Genomic DNA, 14,657 nt, shown 5'->3' with positions numbered 1-14,657 from the left:
ACATCCATGCCCGAGGCAGGATTCGAACCTGCGACCGTAGCGGCCACGTGGTTCCATACTGTAGCGCCTTTAACCGCTTGGCCACACCGGCCGGCAGGTGTAGCATGTTCGTCTATTAATCAATACGTTTCTGAACCCAGGTTCGAACTCAAACTGCTGTACAAATTTTGAATAACAGTCAGCATCAATGGTGCCCGAAGACTCAGCGCATATGGCGTCAACTTCGTTCCGCCGAACGCAAACAAACAGTCCGAAGGAGCGCAGAATGTCTTGTCAGTGTTGAGGAAAACTGTCTCCAACAGCAACAAGAATCAGAAATGATCAATCGTGTGTGAATTCAGGAGTCAATGAAAACCACTGGCCTAAAGACACAACGTATATTCATAGAACATGGGCCTGTAATTGAAATAATGTCATGATTACCGCTGAATTGGCGAAAGATTGCAAATTAGTCCTCTATTTGGTTCTCTGGGAGAGGACTGCTAGGGGGAGGGGGGGGGGGGGGAAGCTAATCATGATAGAAAGATCGAAGAAACCAACGGAAGGGTAACATACTACGAGTCGGAACGTGGGAGTGTCAGAAGATGGAAGATATTGGAGAAGCTAGAAAATCAGGAAAGGAAAATGCAAAGGCTGAGTCCTTATATCATGGTGCTAAATGAAACAGATACTATTTAACTGTTTCTGGTCATACGAACTATATTATCACTTCATACCGGATAGTGCAGACTGTAACGTAAATCTAAATACAGAGAGCTGTGACGGCTCGAGGGGCATTTTCTAATTAAAGCTACTGAAGAGAGTTTGTTTCGTAGAGCACCTCTATATTTGTGTAACATTGTGAGACATAAGCAAAGCAGAAACTCTCAGTTGTGAATAACTTGAATTACCGTTTTCGCCTGCAATAGCGCATCGTTGTAAATAAGATCGTTAGCTTGTTAGCGTTCCGTGATTTTTAACAAACTTGTGTATTCCGTGACTTTACTAATGGGTTTTCTCTGGTACTAGACTTTACTACGGAAGGACATATTTTCGATGGAGGTGTACTTCTACTGTTAAAAAAGGAAATGACATCCGCCATTGCTGCGAGAGATCAGAAAAAATTAATTTTTGTCAATATGCGCTCTTTAACAAGCTGAATATATAATGTAATAGTTGAGCACTGAGAAGAATGTTAGTTATGAAATAATAATTGTTATCTTAAAAGGTAAAATTTTTCTCGTATCTGAAGTGAGTGTTAAGCTCATATTTCCTCGCCTAGTAATTACGATACAAACTGCAAGGAAGCAAAAGACTTACTGTTTAGAATGCTAGGTAGTATTGTGCAATCCCTGTTTAATAACATGGTCTTTGGGACGAAAGGCTTGTCGTTTGCCAAAAGCAAAAATTTATGGAACTTGCCCGACCGACACAGACTACTATAGTTGCTCAGAATCGTATCCATCTGACTTGCTCTTCAATAACGTCAAGAATTTTTAAGAGCTCGTTCATTACGATGCTTGTCTTGAAAGGTTGTTTCTTACGCTGGCTGCTAAGAACTTTAAGGTTGGGGGCGCTCGATTTCTCTGCAGATTTACTTAAATCATTTAATATTAGGAAGTAAAGAGGACCTGGTAAGAGTAGGGAACAGTAGTTACAATTAATTTTGCAGCAGTAAGTTTCGACGCTGGACGTCTATTTGTTCTCTTTGGTCTTATCAGGAATACATAATAATTTTTCTAGTGGCCAAGTAAGGATCATTAGAGAACACAGAACAATGACAAGAGCAGCAAAACATTTTATATCGAGATTGACTTACTTTGCCTGTAGGAAAATAGGACAGAGTGTAGGTTAGTGCAAAAAATTTCGTATTAGCGTAGTTCCCATCAGGATCGACAGAAAACCATAGCCAATAACAGTAGTTTAGGTACAGATGCCGACATGACAAGCAAACTATGAAGAAGTAGAGTGAGGATACTGAATGCGTAGTTCGGTATGTAAAGGGATGCGAAGGATACGATAATATAATAACCGGTTGGGGGCGGGTAGGCAACATTACAATAGGGATAGGGGGAGAAGAAGATGTTATGGAAAATTTAGGGCTTTGTAGCACCAATGATAGGGGAGACAAAATATTTTTGTTGCGCAATAAGTTTCAGCTAATAATAGTTCTTACGCCGTTAAAAAAGTCTTATGTTTAGAAGGTGTACTACGAAAAGGCCTGGAGATACGGAAACATTATTACATCATGCTTACACAGAAAATAAGAAATCATATATCTCAAAATTTTGAACATGGCTGAAGCAGCAACTGTTGAAAATCTTCAAGGTAAATGATAACAGCCTAAATCTTGTAGAATAAAGATTTATTGAAATCCTTGACCACGGTTTCCGTATATCTAAATACACCCGAATAGGAACACAGCTTCATTAGCAAAAAACTTAGCAACATAACTGAGATAGAAGAAAAAAAGCATTTATAGCTTTAAGTAGCCATGAAAAATACCAAAGTATTTCAAGCACAAAAACATTTAGTCACTTAATAAAAACACATCCTGCAGCGGAGATGCATAAAACAATCGTGTCAAAGGCGTGGTCAGTAGTTTAAATTAAAATATCACCTCCATCTCTTCAGCGTATTTATGAAGAGATGGTCAATGCGAACACGGCATACTATCAGTACTTAGCCTGTGAACTAGCGTGAAGAGGGTATGGGAGCAATGGTGCAGACAATTTCACCGAGAGAGGGCACTTCTGGTATGCGCGAAACCCTCGCGCACATTAAAACACCGGGGTACATACTCAAGCACATAAAAATTTTAAAGTTTGTGCTAATTTAAACCCTCTGTCTTAATAAATAAAAATATCAGACTCATTTGAAACACCCGCATACATTAGAAAACCTGAACACCAATTTGCCTGTGTCCTTGTGTGTCAAGCAGGTGAAGCTTGCGCTAAGGAACATACAAGACGAGTTTTTAGATATACCGGAACCGTGGTCAAGAATTTCAATAAATCTTTATTCTGCAACTGTTTCGCTGTTATCATTTACCGTAAATCAGATAAATGATTGCAGGGCGTACCTAATGCAGGTACAGACTCGATTCACAGATTTGTATTAACGAATACTAAGTTGGAATTCAAGAGACTGATCCGGATGATTCACTGTGCAAACAAGTGGGATTCTGAAGTATTGATGATTACGAGTGATGCAATGCGTCTGAAGTTTTCTGAGGCTATTGGCCGTTATTTTGGAGACGGTGTCGTCTCGAAAAAGTAGAATCACTGACAATGGATAAGCAAACATAGGTACAAAGAAGATAACGAGAGGAAACCTTGGGTTATAGAAATTTTACCACGGAAACCATTCTCAGTCTTAACACAGGTCCTTTCATCCATCCCCTTCTTTCTATTAGTATTTCCCATTTATTCCCGTCTTCGCCAGTTCTGCGGAGAGTTTTCCTCTTTCTTAACAGTCCACATAGTTTCCGATATACTTCTATTTCGCCACATCCCAAACGTTTGATTGTCTCCCTTTCCTGTTTGCCCACAGTCCGTGATTCGCTACCAATCAACGCTGACCTCCAAACGTTCATTAACAGAAATTTATTCCTCATTTAATAGCTGTTGTTCGATACAACCATATTTTTCGTCAGAAATGTCCTCTTTCCCAGTGATAATCTGCTTTTTATATCCCCCTTACTTCGCCCTTCATTTGTCCTTGATCATCCGATGTAGCAGAATTTCTTAACTTCGTCTATTTCGTTTTCTACAGTTTTGATGTCTGATCTGCTACTTATGAATACTTTTGTGTTTAAAAGGATAAAGTGTAATACAGACAACAGTTGTCTGACTGAACTGTAAATGAAATTAAAATTCTTCTTTACCGCTTGGAGTGCGGTATTTCAGCGATGTTCGTTCATCTGTGTGTACATCTAGTTATCTGGATCGCAAGGCAGCGTAAGCTGCGTGGGGCAGGTTACCCTGTACCACTACCAATTATTTCCTTTCGCGAATACAGCGGGGGCAAGCGACTGTCTGTATGCCTCCGTATGACGAGGTGATTTCTCGCGTCTTATCTTTGTGGTTCTAACCCATAACGTATGTTGGCGGCAGTAGAACTGTTAAGCAGTCAGCTTCAGACTTCGGTTTTCTGAATTTTCTCAATAGTGTTTCTCGAAAAGAAACGTCACTTTCCCTTCAAGGATTCACATTTGCGTTCCCGAAGCACCTCTGTAACACTTACGTGTTATTCGAACATACCGGCAACAAAGCTAGCAGTCCGCCTCTGAATTGCTTCCTAAAATTCTCCCAATGAACCAAAGACGACCATTCGCCTTCCGTACCGCACTTCTCACATGCTTGTTTCACATCATATGGCTTTGCAATATTATACCCAGATATTCAACGACTTGACTGTGGCAAGCAGGACACTAACTGTACTGTAACCGAACACTACAGTTTTCTACTCATCCATATTAACTTACATTTTCCCTCATTTAGAGTCAACTGCCATTCATCACACCAACTACAAATTTTGTCTAAGTTCTCTAGTGTCTTCCACTCGACTTCGACGCCTTACCATACACCACAGCATTATCAGCAAAAACCACCTCATATTGCGGCCCACCCTGTCCGCCAAATCATTTACTTGTACAGAGAACAACAGTGGTCCTGTCGCACTTCCATGGGACATTCGTGACTATACCCTTGTCTCTGATGAACACTAGCCAGGGATACTTATTACTATGTCGTCCATACGGGAGTCGATCAGATGGTCAAACGACACTTTGTCTTTACGATTTTCATGTGTCGACGATTACTGTAACGTGAAATTTAAAATTTTGTGTTCTTTCGTTGTTGAAAATTTGTATGAACTATTTCATTGCAAGACTTGAGGCGGTTTCACTCAGCCTATATGCGTGCATTCTGCAACAAAAAGCGGTTATGTGTACGTCTGGATCAGAGTAATAAAGATAATAAGGAAGTGAATGACAGTTAACTTGTTTATAGGACAGATACCATAGCAACAACAAATCACAGAACGAGTTTTCTCGGGCTGTTGTTATATCACTCTGCTACCTCAGGTGCCAGTTGGCACCATCAGTGTCAGATGACACATCCTGTCATTAACGTAATAATCGTGACTCGTTTTCGTTGCTTGCATTGTGCGGCGGATTTATTTAATGCGAGAGGATGTCCTAAAGTAGTTGCAAAAATGCTGTGAGATATTATAAGGTTATTATCAACGTGTTAAGCAAGTCATTCTCAATCGAGAGAAGTCTTCCGAAGTAAGGGTGATTTCAGGTGTCTGCAGGGGAGTGTCGTAGGACCGTTGCTATTCACAATATACATAAATGACCTTGTGGATGACATCGTAAGATCACTGAGTCTTTTTGCGGATGATGCTGTGGTATGTCGAGAGGTTGTAACAATGGAAAATTGTACTGAAATGCAGTAGGATCAGCATCGAATTGACGCATCGTGCGGGGAATGGCAATTGAATCTCAATGTAGACAAGTGTAATGTGCTGCGAATAATTAGAAAGAAATATCCCTTATCAATAAGCTACAATATAGCAGGTCAGCAACTGGAAGCAGTTAATTCCATAAATTATCTGGGAGCACGCATTAGGAGCGATTTAAAATGGAATGATCATATAAAGTTGATCGTCGGTAAAGCAGATGCCAGACTGAGATTCATTGGAAGTATCCTAAGGAAATGCAATCCGAAAACGAAGGAAGTAGGTTACAGTACGCTTGTTCGCCCACTGCTTGAATACTGCTCAGTAGTGTGGGATCTGTACCAGATAGGGTTGACAGAAGAGATAGAGAAGATCCAACGGAGAGCAGCGCGCTTCGTTACAGGATCATTTAGTAATCGCGAAAGCGCTACGGAGATGATAGGTAAACTCCAGTGGAAGACTCTGCAGGAGAGACGCTCAGTAGATCGGTACGGGATTTTGTTGAAGTTTCGAGAACATACCTTCACCGATGAGTCAAACAGTATATTGCTCCCTCTTACGTATATCTCGCGAAGAGACCATGAGGTTAAATCAGAGAGATTAGAGCCCACACACAGGCATACCGACAATCCTTCTTTCCACGAACAATACGAGACTGGAATAGAAGGGAGAACCGATTGAGGTACTCAAGGTACCCTCCGCCACACACCGTCAGGTGGCTTGCGGAGTATGGATGTAGATATAGATGTAGATGTCTAGTACTGCACGTGAACAGGCAGCGTGTGACAGTATCGCGAACGTAGAAGTTCAGCTATTGCTGTCGCAGCATAAATGTGAACCTAGACCATCGCCCCTTTCCATGCTCGATTGTCAGTCATCGAGTTATCTTGATCAAGATATACTGAATCTGCATGCATTGTCACATAGAATTTGTCGTATTCTATGGTAAGTTTACCGCTTTTCATCTCCTATTTATTTCTGCAATTCCTTGTTAGATTGTCATAGAGTGCTAATTTAGGATTCAAGTAGTAGTAAAGTTTTTTCTTCTCTTTTTTTTTGTAGATAAAATCCCTGATTCGCTTCAGATTAGTCACACTGCACAACTACGTGATAACGGGCTAATTGAGGAAGAGTAATTCGTCCCTAAGGGACCCGCCAGCGTATTATTATTAATCAGTCAGTTTATGTACAAGGCAAATACGGCAAGAGCGCTGGAGATCAGGGTAGATCTGAAGTAATCTGCAAAATTAATATTAATTGTTAATTAATTGCCATTTCAATGTATTAATAATTTACCATTTCACCGTTATTAAACTGTAGAAGAGATTACTGTTCATAATCTGTACATAATCCTCTCTTGGTATCGGTTTGTTTCGGAACCGAAACGGATCGAAGGAAAGAGGCAGTAAGTTATGCTGTGATATGAATCAGTGTTGAGTGACTATACACAGGTACACCGAATGCATGTTTCGACAGGGTCTTCTGGCTCTGGCTGCGCGCTTCACCTCAGTCATGGTAAATATACCCTCCAGTATGATGCCTTGATGACGTAGGCTGACCAGCCTCAGGCCGATTTTTCGTGGTATAACGCCATCACAGCAGGAGTTACGACTGCTTCTACTTAGCTGATAGAGAATACCGTCAACAACTCGAATTTTTTTTTCTAATGAGACTTGAAAAGTCATTTAAATGATTTTATAAAAGGATGTCATTGCGAGAGACTTCTGTCCAGAGGTCTTTGCTTCAATAACAAACATGGTACAATAATGGAGGTTTAGACTACTAAACATCATAGAGACAACTTTGGAGCTTGCTGTCACCTGTCCGTTGCCACAGGGTGACATATGTGTTGTGATAAAATGCAATGACTGCTGTCATAAATGGTGATAGGCTCTGAAACCTTCAAAGTATGCGAAAAGTATAGCTCTTATTCTCCACTAAATAATTAGTAAACGCTGTCTGCAGCGTAATGTTTAACGGAAATAGTGACATAGACAGGCAGTTTAGTAATATAGCCCTAATAAAACAATGGCCTTACTTGCATAGATACTATTTGAATACTACACAAGGAGCAACGTTTCCCCAAGACAGTGATCCAGAGCGGAACAAGATTTGGCTCTTTCCTTACTGGATCTAGCTGTGCAATGGGGACATTTCACACAATTTGTAATCATTTACTTTGAATCGAAGTAATAATTAAAACTCAGCGCTAATGGACAGTTTGTGATCATAATTTTCACGTAACATTACGGTAACGCGCGAGATCACTCCGCAGAATACGTATTAACCACGAGTTGTCGAGACAGTATCCGTCGTCCTACCATGCCTGCACCTGAAATCTGACAGCATCCTCAAAGGAAAGCTTCCTCTTGTCACACCGAAAATGCAGGATGCATGGCACCTGCTACCGATTTATAACTTTGGTTTGAACTGTATGTAAATATTTCTAATTTAAATGCTTTCTTTTATTAAGTAAGGACATTGCTTCACTGTTTGTGTACATTTAGGTAGAAGTCTGTTGACGTTTCATTGTATTTAACTGTGTTTTACTGTGAAACTTATAAGCTCTGGTAAAAAGCCAAAGGAATTGTTATTTGCATCTACTAGCAACGATAATACCAATGCTTGTTCGTTGTAAAATCTTTGGGTAGGAAGTTGTTGCGCAGAGCGCGCTGAGAGAGTGAGAGACGGGTTGCAGCGCTTATAGTGTGCGGAAGTGTGGTGTTAACGCTCTCGCAGTAGAGAGTTCCATTTTCTGCGGCATCATGTACGCGCGCCAGCCAGATGTCTAGTAGCAGGAGTACGGACAGTGGGCGGGCGGAAGAGGCTGTATTAATTACGATCGCCCATTCCTATAATTAGTCGTGGCTCCACAAAATGCTACCGTCTTCAACAACAGCAGCAGTTCCAGCAACACAGTTTCGTCGTCGGCTCCGAGTTTCGTCTGATGCACAGCACTGAAGTAACACTGTTCATTGGTAGGAGGTACTAACGGCTAACCCAGCAACCCAACTGAATGTGATAAGATTTATTTAAAAAATGATCAGTTAAACTCAGGCCGATTGTGTCCTCATTGCCCCCAGACATTGTAACCAAGCAGGATCCTTGTTCCTTTTTTTTCCCCTAATATGCTAACTGCGTGTTATAAGAAACGAATAGTTACAGCCCGTTTATTAATGAATAATTTCCCTTTTAAGAATTTTAGCCTCAGTCTGCTTGCACTTAATTGTTGTACAACAGAGGCTTTAGTATATGACTAAAATAAATCAATTTCATCTTTCAAATTTGAGAATCAATCGCTGGAAAAAATCCAAATCAACAGAAATGCACAAATTAAGAGTGTGGAAGTTTTATTTATTTTACATATAGCTTGGAGCACATGGCTGTTTGGTTTGGTACATATTCAAGTATCTAATTCTGTTCAAGTCTGTAAAAAAGGCTCAGTTGTTCAGACAATAATATGAAATCCAATTTGCAAAATATGTAATGGCAAAGAAAAAAGTGCTTGCCTTTTCACTACATTTCTTTGCTGACGTTATGCTGAGGTCACTGAAAGTCATCACGTAACGAAGTTCAGTACTAACATACAGTTTAATTGCATATTTTCAAATAATTACTCGATTGCCTTTTTCAAAATTTAATGCCAAACATAACATAAGAGTGGCTCCTCAGTTTTCTTTATCATTACATACTGACTTAAAATTACTATAAAAAAAGTCGCAACCTTTAGTGTCAGTGTTTAATAATACATTTTTTTTCTTTCACATCATCTTCTATAGGATTTTGGATGTAAATTGCCCTAGAGGGCTGGCGACAGTTAATCAAATGGTTCAAATGGCTCTGAGCACTATGGAACTTAACCCGACCGTTAATTACTCCCTTTTCGTTCATTATCGTAACTTTTGAATTCATGATCAGTGGTACACCTTTCTGTCGAGTGTTGTTCGTGCGTGAATGCACAAAATAACTTTCATTATCCAAATTATAGCCCTGTTCGGTTTAATTACTTTTATTTTAGTAGACTTTCCATCAGAAGGGTCGGTTATACGCTTTCCTCCTACTTCTCGGTATCACTTCTTCGGTAAAAATAACCATATACAATTAGAAAAAAATCCATTAGGCATACACGCGATCCACGGTCATATTTTGTGTCGCCAGCGGGATAGGCCGATTAGTAAGAGGGAGATCACACTGTTACTATTGTTTTGTGGCCGTAACTCAACGCCAAAATGTTTATGGACATCAGATGAAATCTTGATGTACAAGAAGATGGAGGCAATGCAACGTGGCACTATATTACGCCTCGGTAACAAGGAATGATGTTAATAAAACGAAAAACCAGTCATGATGCAAATGTTTTACTTTTACTCATTCGAGGACTAGTTTCGGGCCAAGACCATTTTCAGATCAACAATGTCTAAAATGACATTTCGGAGCACGTGAAAAATATTGATTGGAAAATGGGTTTCGGCTCGAAACTAGTCATCGAATTAATAAAAAGTAAAACATTTGCTACTAGGACTGGTTTTTCGTTGTATTGGTTAACAGAAGTAGCTGACACAAGCTATTCCAGCATGCTGGAAGCTCATAAGGAATATGTGCATTGCACCGAAATAATTCCAGAAGATAAATATCGACGATACGCAGATGATTAACAACCCCGGACTCCTCCTCAAAGCAACTGATTAAATAATCAAATTTACGTCAAGAAATCGGAACAATGTGTTTCCAGTCTATGACTTCGAACAAAGAAATATTTATTTCATAATATAGGAAAGGATAACAAATTTGCATTCATAGAATAACACACGATGCTATAATCAGCTGTAATTTAGTCAAGTATGAGCAATCTACAAGTTTCCAGTTTAACACGCACAAACACACTCCTGCCTCCGTAAGAGCGGAATAATCATGACCAAACGTTGTCAAGATAACCTGTCTACTTTACTTAAATTTCACCTCAAATAAGCGAAATGGTCACATCATCTTAGAATCTCCAGAGCAGTACAGATTGCCAGCATAGAAAGTAAGTTTTCCTCCCGGGGCGGAAAACGGAACAAGACCCTCGTCACCGGAACACAGGACAGAACATGCCACACTGGAACAGAACGGCGAATGCTCTTTCGAACTAGGCCAGCTTCACAATAGTTCATACAAACTGACACCGAAAGATGCGAAATGACACACAGCGATCATGCAGAGAGGTTTCATACAGTGCTTGTATCCAGTAATCGAAACTGATTACATCACTTATAAGCAAGGTGCTACAAAGACGGATGTCGCGATTTACTAAGAATGAAATGAAAATCCGGAATGAACAGGCAGCTTTGAATGGATCGCAGTCAACGGCACAGACTTTGCAGTGTGTTGGTCTCTTCTAGTCTAGCTCAGATGCAGCTTAAACAATGTACGTACGTCGGCAATTTTTACCGGCATTTCTTTCTCTGGTCTGTATTTGTTCATTGTTTCGCATCAAATTGTAACGGCAATGGAATCGGGTAGCAAAGACACGGTTTAGAAGAAATTATAAGATAACAAACCGCACCTCCACATTGTCCACACACACACACACTTATATATATATATATATATATATATATATATATATATATATATATATATATATATGTCGCTCCCATGTGCCTCCTCTATCGGTCACAGAACAGCGGTAACAAATGCGAATCGATATAGCACAACTGGTTGGCTCGCTATAGTAAGTAATATTCCTCATAAAGGTGTAAGCGTCACATCTGTGGGAGTAACAGACAATCCAATGAAGTGAACCATTGAAAAATGATGTAGACATCATTAGCAAAATGTAGGACGTTCTTCTCCCTGGAAGCCGAAATTATTAACGTGCAATCGAAAGCCAATTTAAGCAAAACCTTATCGAATGAACTTCATTGCGAGTATTGGAGAGCGAATAGCAGTCTGTTTCGGCTGCAATTTATATGTTACCTGATGCCTACACTGTGTTACGAACGTGACTGAACCAGATCTTCTGGAGCATGACACTGATCTCTCCTGTTTCATCAGTATCCAAGGAAATTGCAGACGGAGACATACGGCAATGTTTTCTATTACAAAACTACACCCCAGGGGCAGTGTCTCTGCTACGACCGCAACTACTTTTAAATGGAATGAAGTGGAAGGATGTCATTTCTACATTTTTCACTTCCGCCAATTCATACAGATATTTCAGAAAGGGCCTTACTCCAAATATTGAAAAAAAAATGACTTAAGAACGATACCAGATTCTGTAGTGACAGATAAATCTTTCTTCATGAAAAGGACTTTATTCCATACATAGTAAATGTGTTTTGGCGACAGCGTTACAGCGACGCCATTCTTGAAAGTGCTTTGCAGCTGGAGTAATGCCATTTCAATGGTGATCATCTTTGCAAGCCATCTATCGAATAGCGAAAGGACTATGCATCACGTTTCGCCTTTAGTAGTTCCACTGTTGTTATGTCTAAGCACATTTGTGAGATGTGAAACGGTGTGTAGTATCAAATCGGAAAGTAGTGTAAGTACCTAGGATCTTTTATTTCCGGAAGTGTTTGTTGATTGTAATTTTTAAAATACTTCCACTGAAACAATGGCTGTTAACAGGAACGAAATTACACATGAATATAGGTACTTCTATGACGATATTATGAAATAGTCTGTACGTAACAGTGTCACTGATGATGATCATTGAAACTACTTAAAACACTACAAAAAACTGTAACTTGAGCATGTGGATGAATTAATTGTTCAAGAAAAGGCCCTTATTCCAAGATTTAGGACTTATTTGTTTCAAAGAGGTTGCAAAATTTAGCAACTCCAGTAATTGCAAATATCTGGTTCTTTCTGTTCATTAAACACTGGAAAGCCCATCCTTTTATGTTCCATACACTCACCCGTAGAAAGTTTCCCATACCTCCTCCGGCGAATATCTGAATGTAAATAAAAAACTCCCAATCCAACATCATAACACGCAAGCAGTTATATCGATTGATGGTGTAGCGAATGTGGAATACTTAGGTCTCTGGGTTGTTTGCTTTGCAGAGAAAGCACCAAGTGTACGTCTTAAATGCAAGTAATTCTTAAGAACTCATTTTATGTGAAACGTAGTGGTTTGTATTAATTTCAATTTTACTTGATAAGTACAACTAGTCGAAATACATGGTCAATTTTCAGCTCGCATGTATGCCTGAGCTGTAACGTTAAAAATGCACGTTAGTTCTCAGGAAGGATTTCATCTAGTATTCGTAGTGATTCTGCGTCATGTTTCTATCGGTGTCACTTACTGCTTCACGAGAATGAGGTATAAGCCGTCAATTTCCCTTTATATGTATTGGGCCCGATAGAAATATATCACTAGCTCTGATAATGAACGCTTGTTACCCAACTGTATGAAGTAGAAACTTACTGGAAAATTACGACTGGGTCGGACGAAGACTCTAGTTAAGGATCTTTGCCTTTCACGGGCAGGAGTTCTACCAACCATCAACGCAAGTACTACTCACCACCTGACCTAACAGCTTTAATTCCGCCAGTACCTCGTCTTCTGACTTCCAGACTTCACAGAAGTCTTCCGGCGAAACTTGCGGACTAGCAGTCATGGAAGAAAGGATAATGCGGAGACATGGCTTAACCCCAACCTAGGGGATCATTTCAGAATGAATTTTTCACTCTGCACCGGAGTAGGCACTGACATGAAACTTCCTGTCAGATTAAGTTTCGCAAGGGAACTTCCGTGAAGTTACGAAGATAGGAGATGAGGTATTGGCGGAAGTAAAACTGTGAGGCAGATTCGTGAGTCGTGCTTGGGTAGCTAGGTTAGTTGGGCACTAGCCGGCGAAACCCACACAGTTTTAACTGCCAGGAAGTTTCATATCAGCGCATCCTATGCTGCAGAATGAAACGTTTATTCTAGTATCAAAAGCAGCCCGGCTTTCTCCTGTTAGAGAACGGATATGGGGTTAGATGTTGATATGAAAATGAGAAAGCTACTCCTAAAAGTCACCATCTGGACAAGTGGAACTTGGAACCGTTAGATATGTGGCGCTGTTGAACAGGGTTAAAACTAAGTGGGCAGATAAAGTACGAAATGGAATTGTACTGCAATGAATGCGTTGAATAGGTGAACCAAGAACTTTATGGTAACCCTTGAGCAGTACGAGTTAGTCGGACTTCTTTTACATCACCCTGCAATAGCTGACGTGGTGCTGGAAGGAGCAACAGGGAAAATTATAGTGTTGCGCAGACAAAGATTGGGCAATGCAAAACACTGTATAGACAATGCTGGACGTAGTAGTTACGTTGAGACGAAAATATCAGCGCAGGACAGAAAAAAGATTGACAGCATAAAACTGTATGAAATACGAGTCGCTTAAAACCAAATATTAATTTTTATTCTTTTGTCATGCGGAAGCTGTGTTGAAATCGCAAGGCTGCCTAAAAAGCTCATTGGCATTTGCAGTACACAGGCGGTGTCGTTTAATTAAGCAGTGTTATAACTTCACACTCTCCCCGCAATAAAACAAAATATTTACGACGGATTGGTGTTCGCAGCAGCGTGAATCAACACCATTATTTACAATTCGGCTGGCATTTTCTGTCAACGGCTAACGTTTCCATGTTTACAAGGCGCAAACAGGCCACGAATAATACGTGTTAGAACTTTCAGAATGCTTGCTGTTCGAACAGTAAGTTTTTAAAATCGACCGAAGTATTTATAAGTAAAGAAAATTGTAGCTCCCCATAATAAGTATACAAAATACACTCCTGGAAATGGAAAAAAGAACACATTGACACCGGTGTGTCAGACCCACCATACTTGCTCCGGACACTGCGAGAGGGCTGTACAAGCAATGATCACACGCACGGCACAGCGGACACACCAGGAACCGCGGTGTTGGCCGTCGAATGGCGCTAGCTGCGCAGCATTTGTGCACCGCCGCCGTCAGTGTCAGCCAGTTTGCCGTGGCATACGGAGCTCCATCGCAGTCTTTAACACTGGTATCATGCCGCGACAGCGTGGACGTGAACCGTATGTGCAGTTGACGGACTTTGAGCGAGGGCGTATAGTGAGCATGCTGGAGGCCGGGTGGACGTACCGCCGAATTGCTCAACACGTGGGGCGTGAGGTCTCCACAGTACATCGATGTTGTCGCCAGTGGTCGGCGGAAGGTGCACGTGCCCGTCGACCTGGAACCGGACCGCAGCGA

The sequence above is a fragment of the Schistocerca piceifrons genome, chromosome 1, assembly GCF_021461385.2.
Source record: "Schistocerca piceifrons isolate TAMUIC-IGC-003096 chromosome 1, iqSchPice1.1, whole genome shotgun sequence".
NCBI classification, from domain to species: Eukaryota; Metazoa; Arthropoda; class Insecta; order Orthoptera; family Acrididae; genus Schistocerca; species Schistocerca piceifrons.
The sequence above is the reverse complement of the archived record's forward strand: the minus strand, read 5'-3'. Positions refer to the sequence as shown.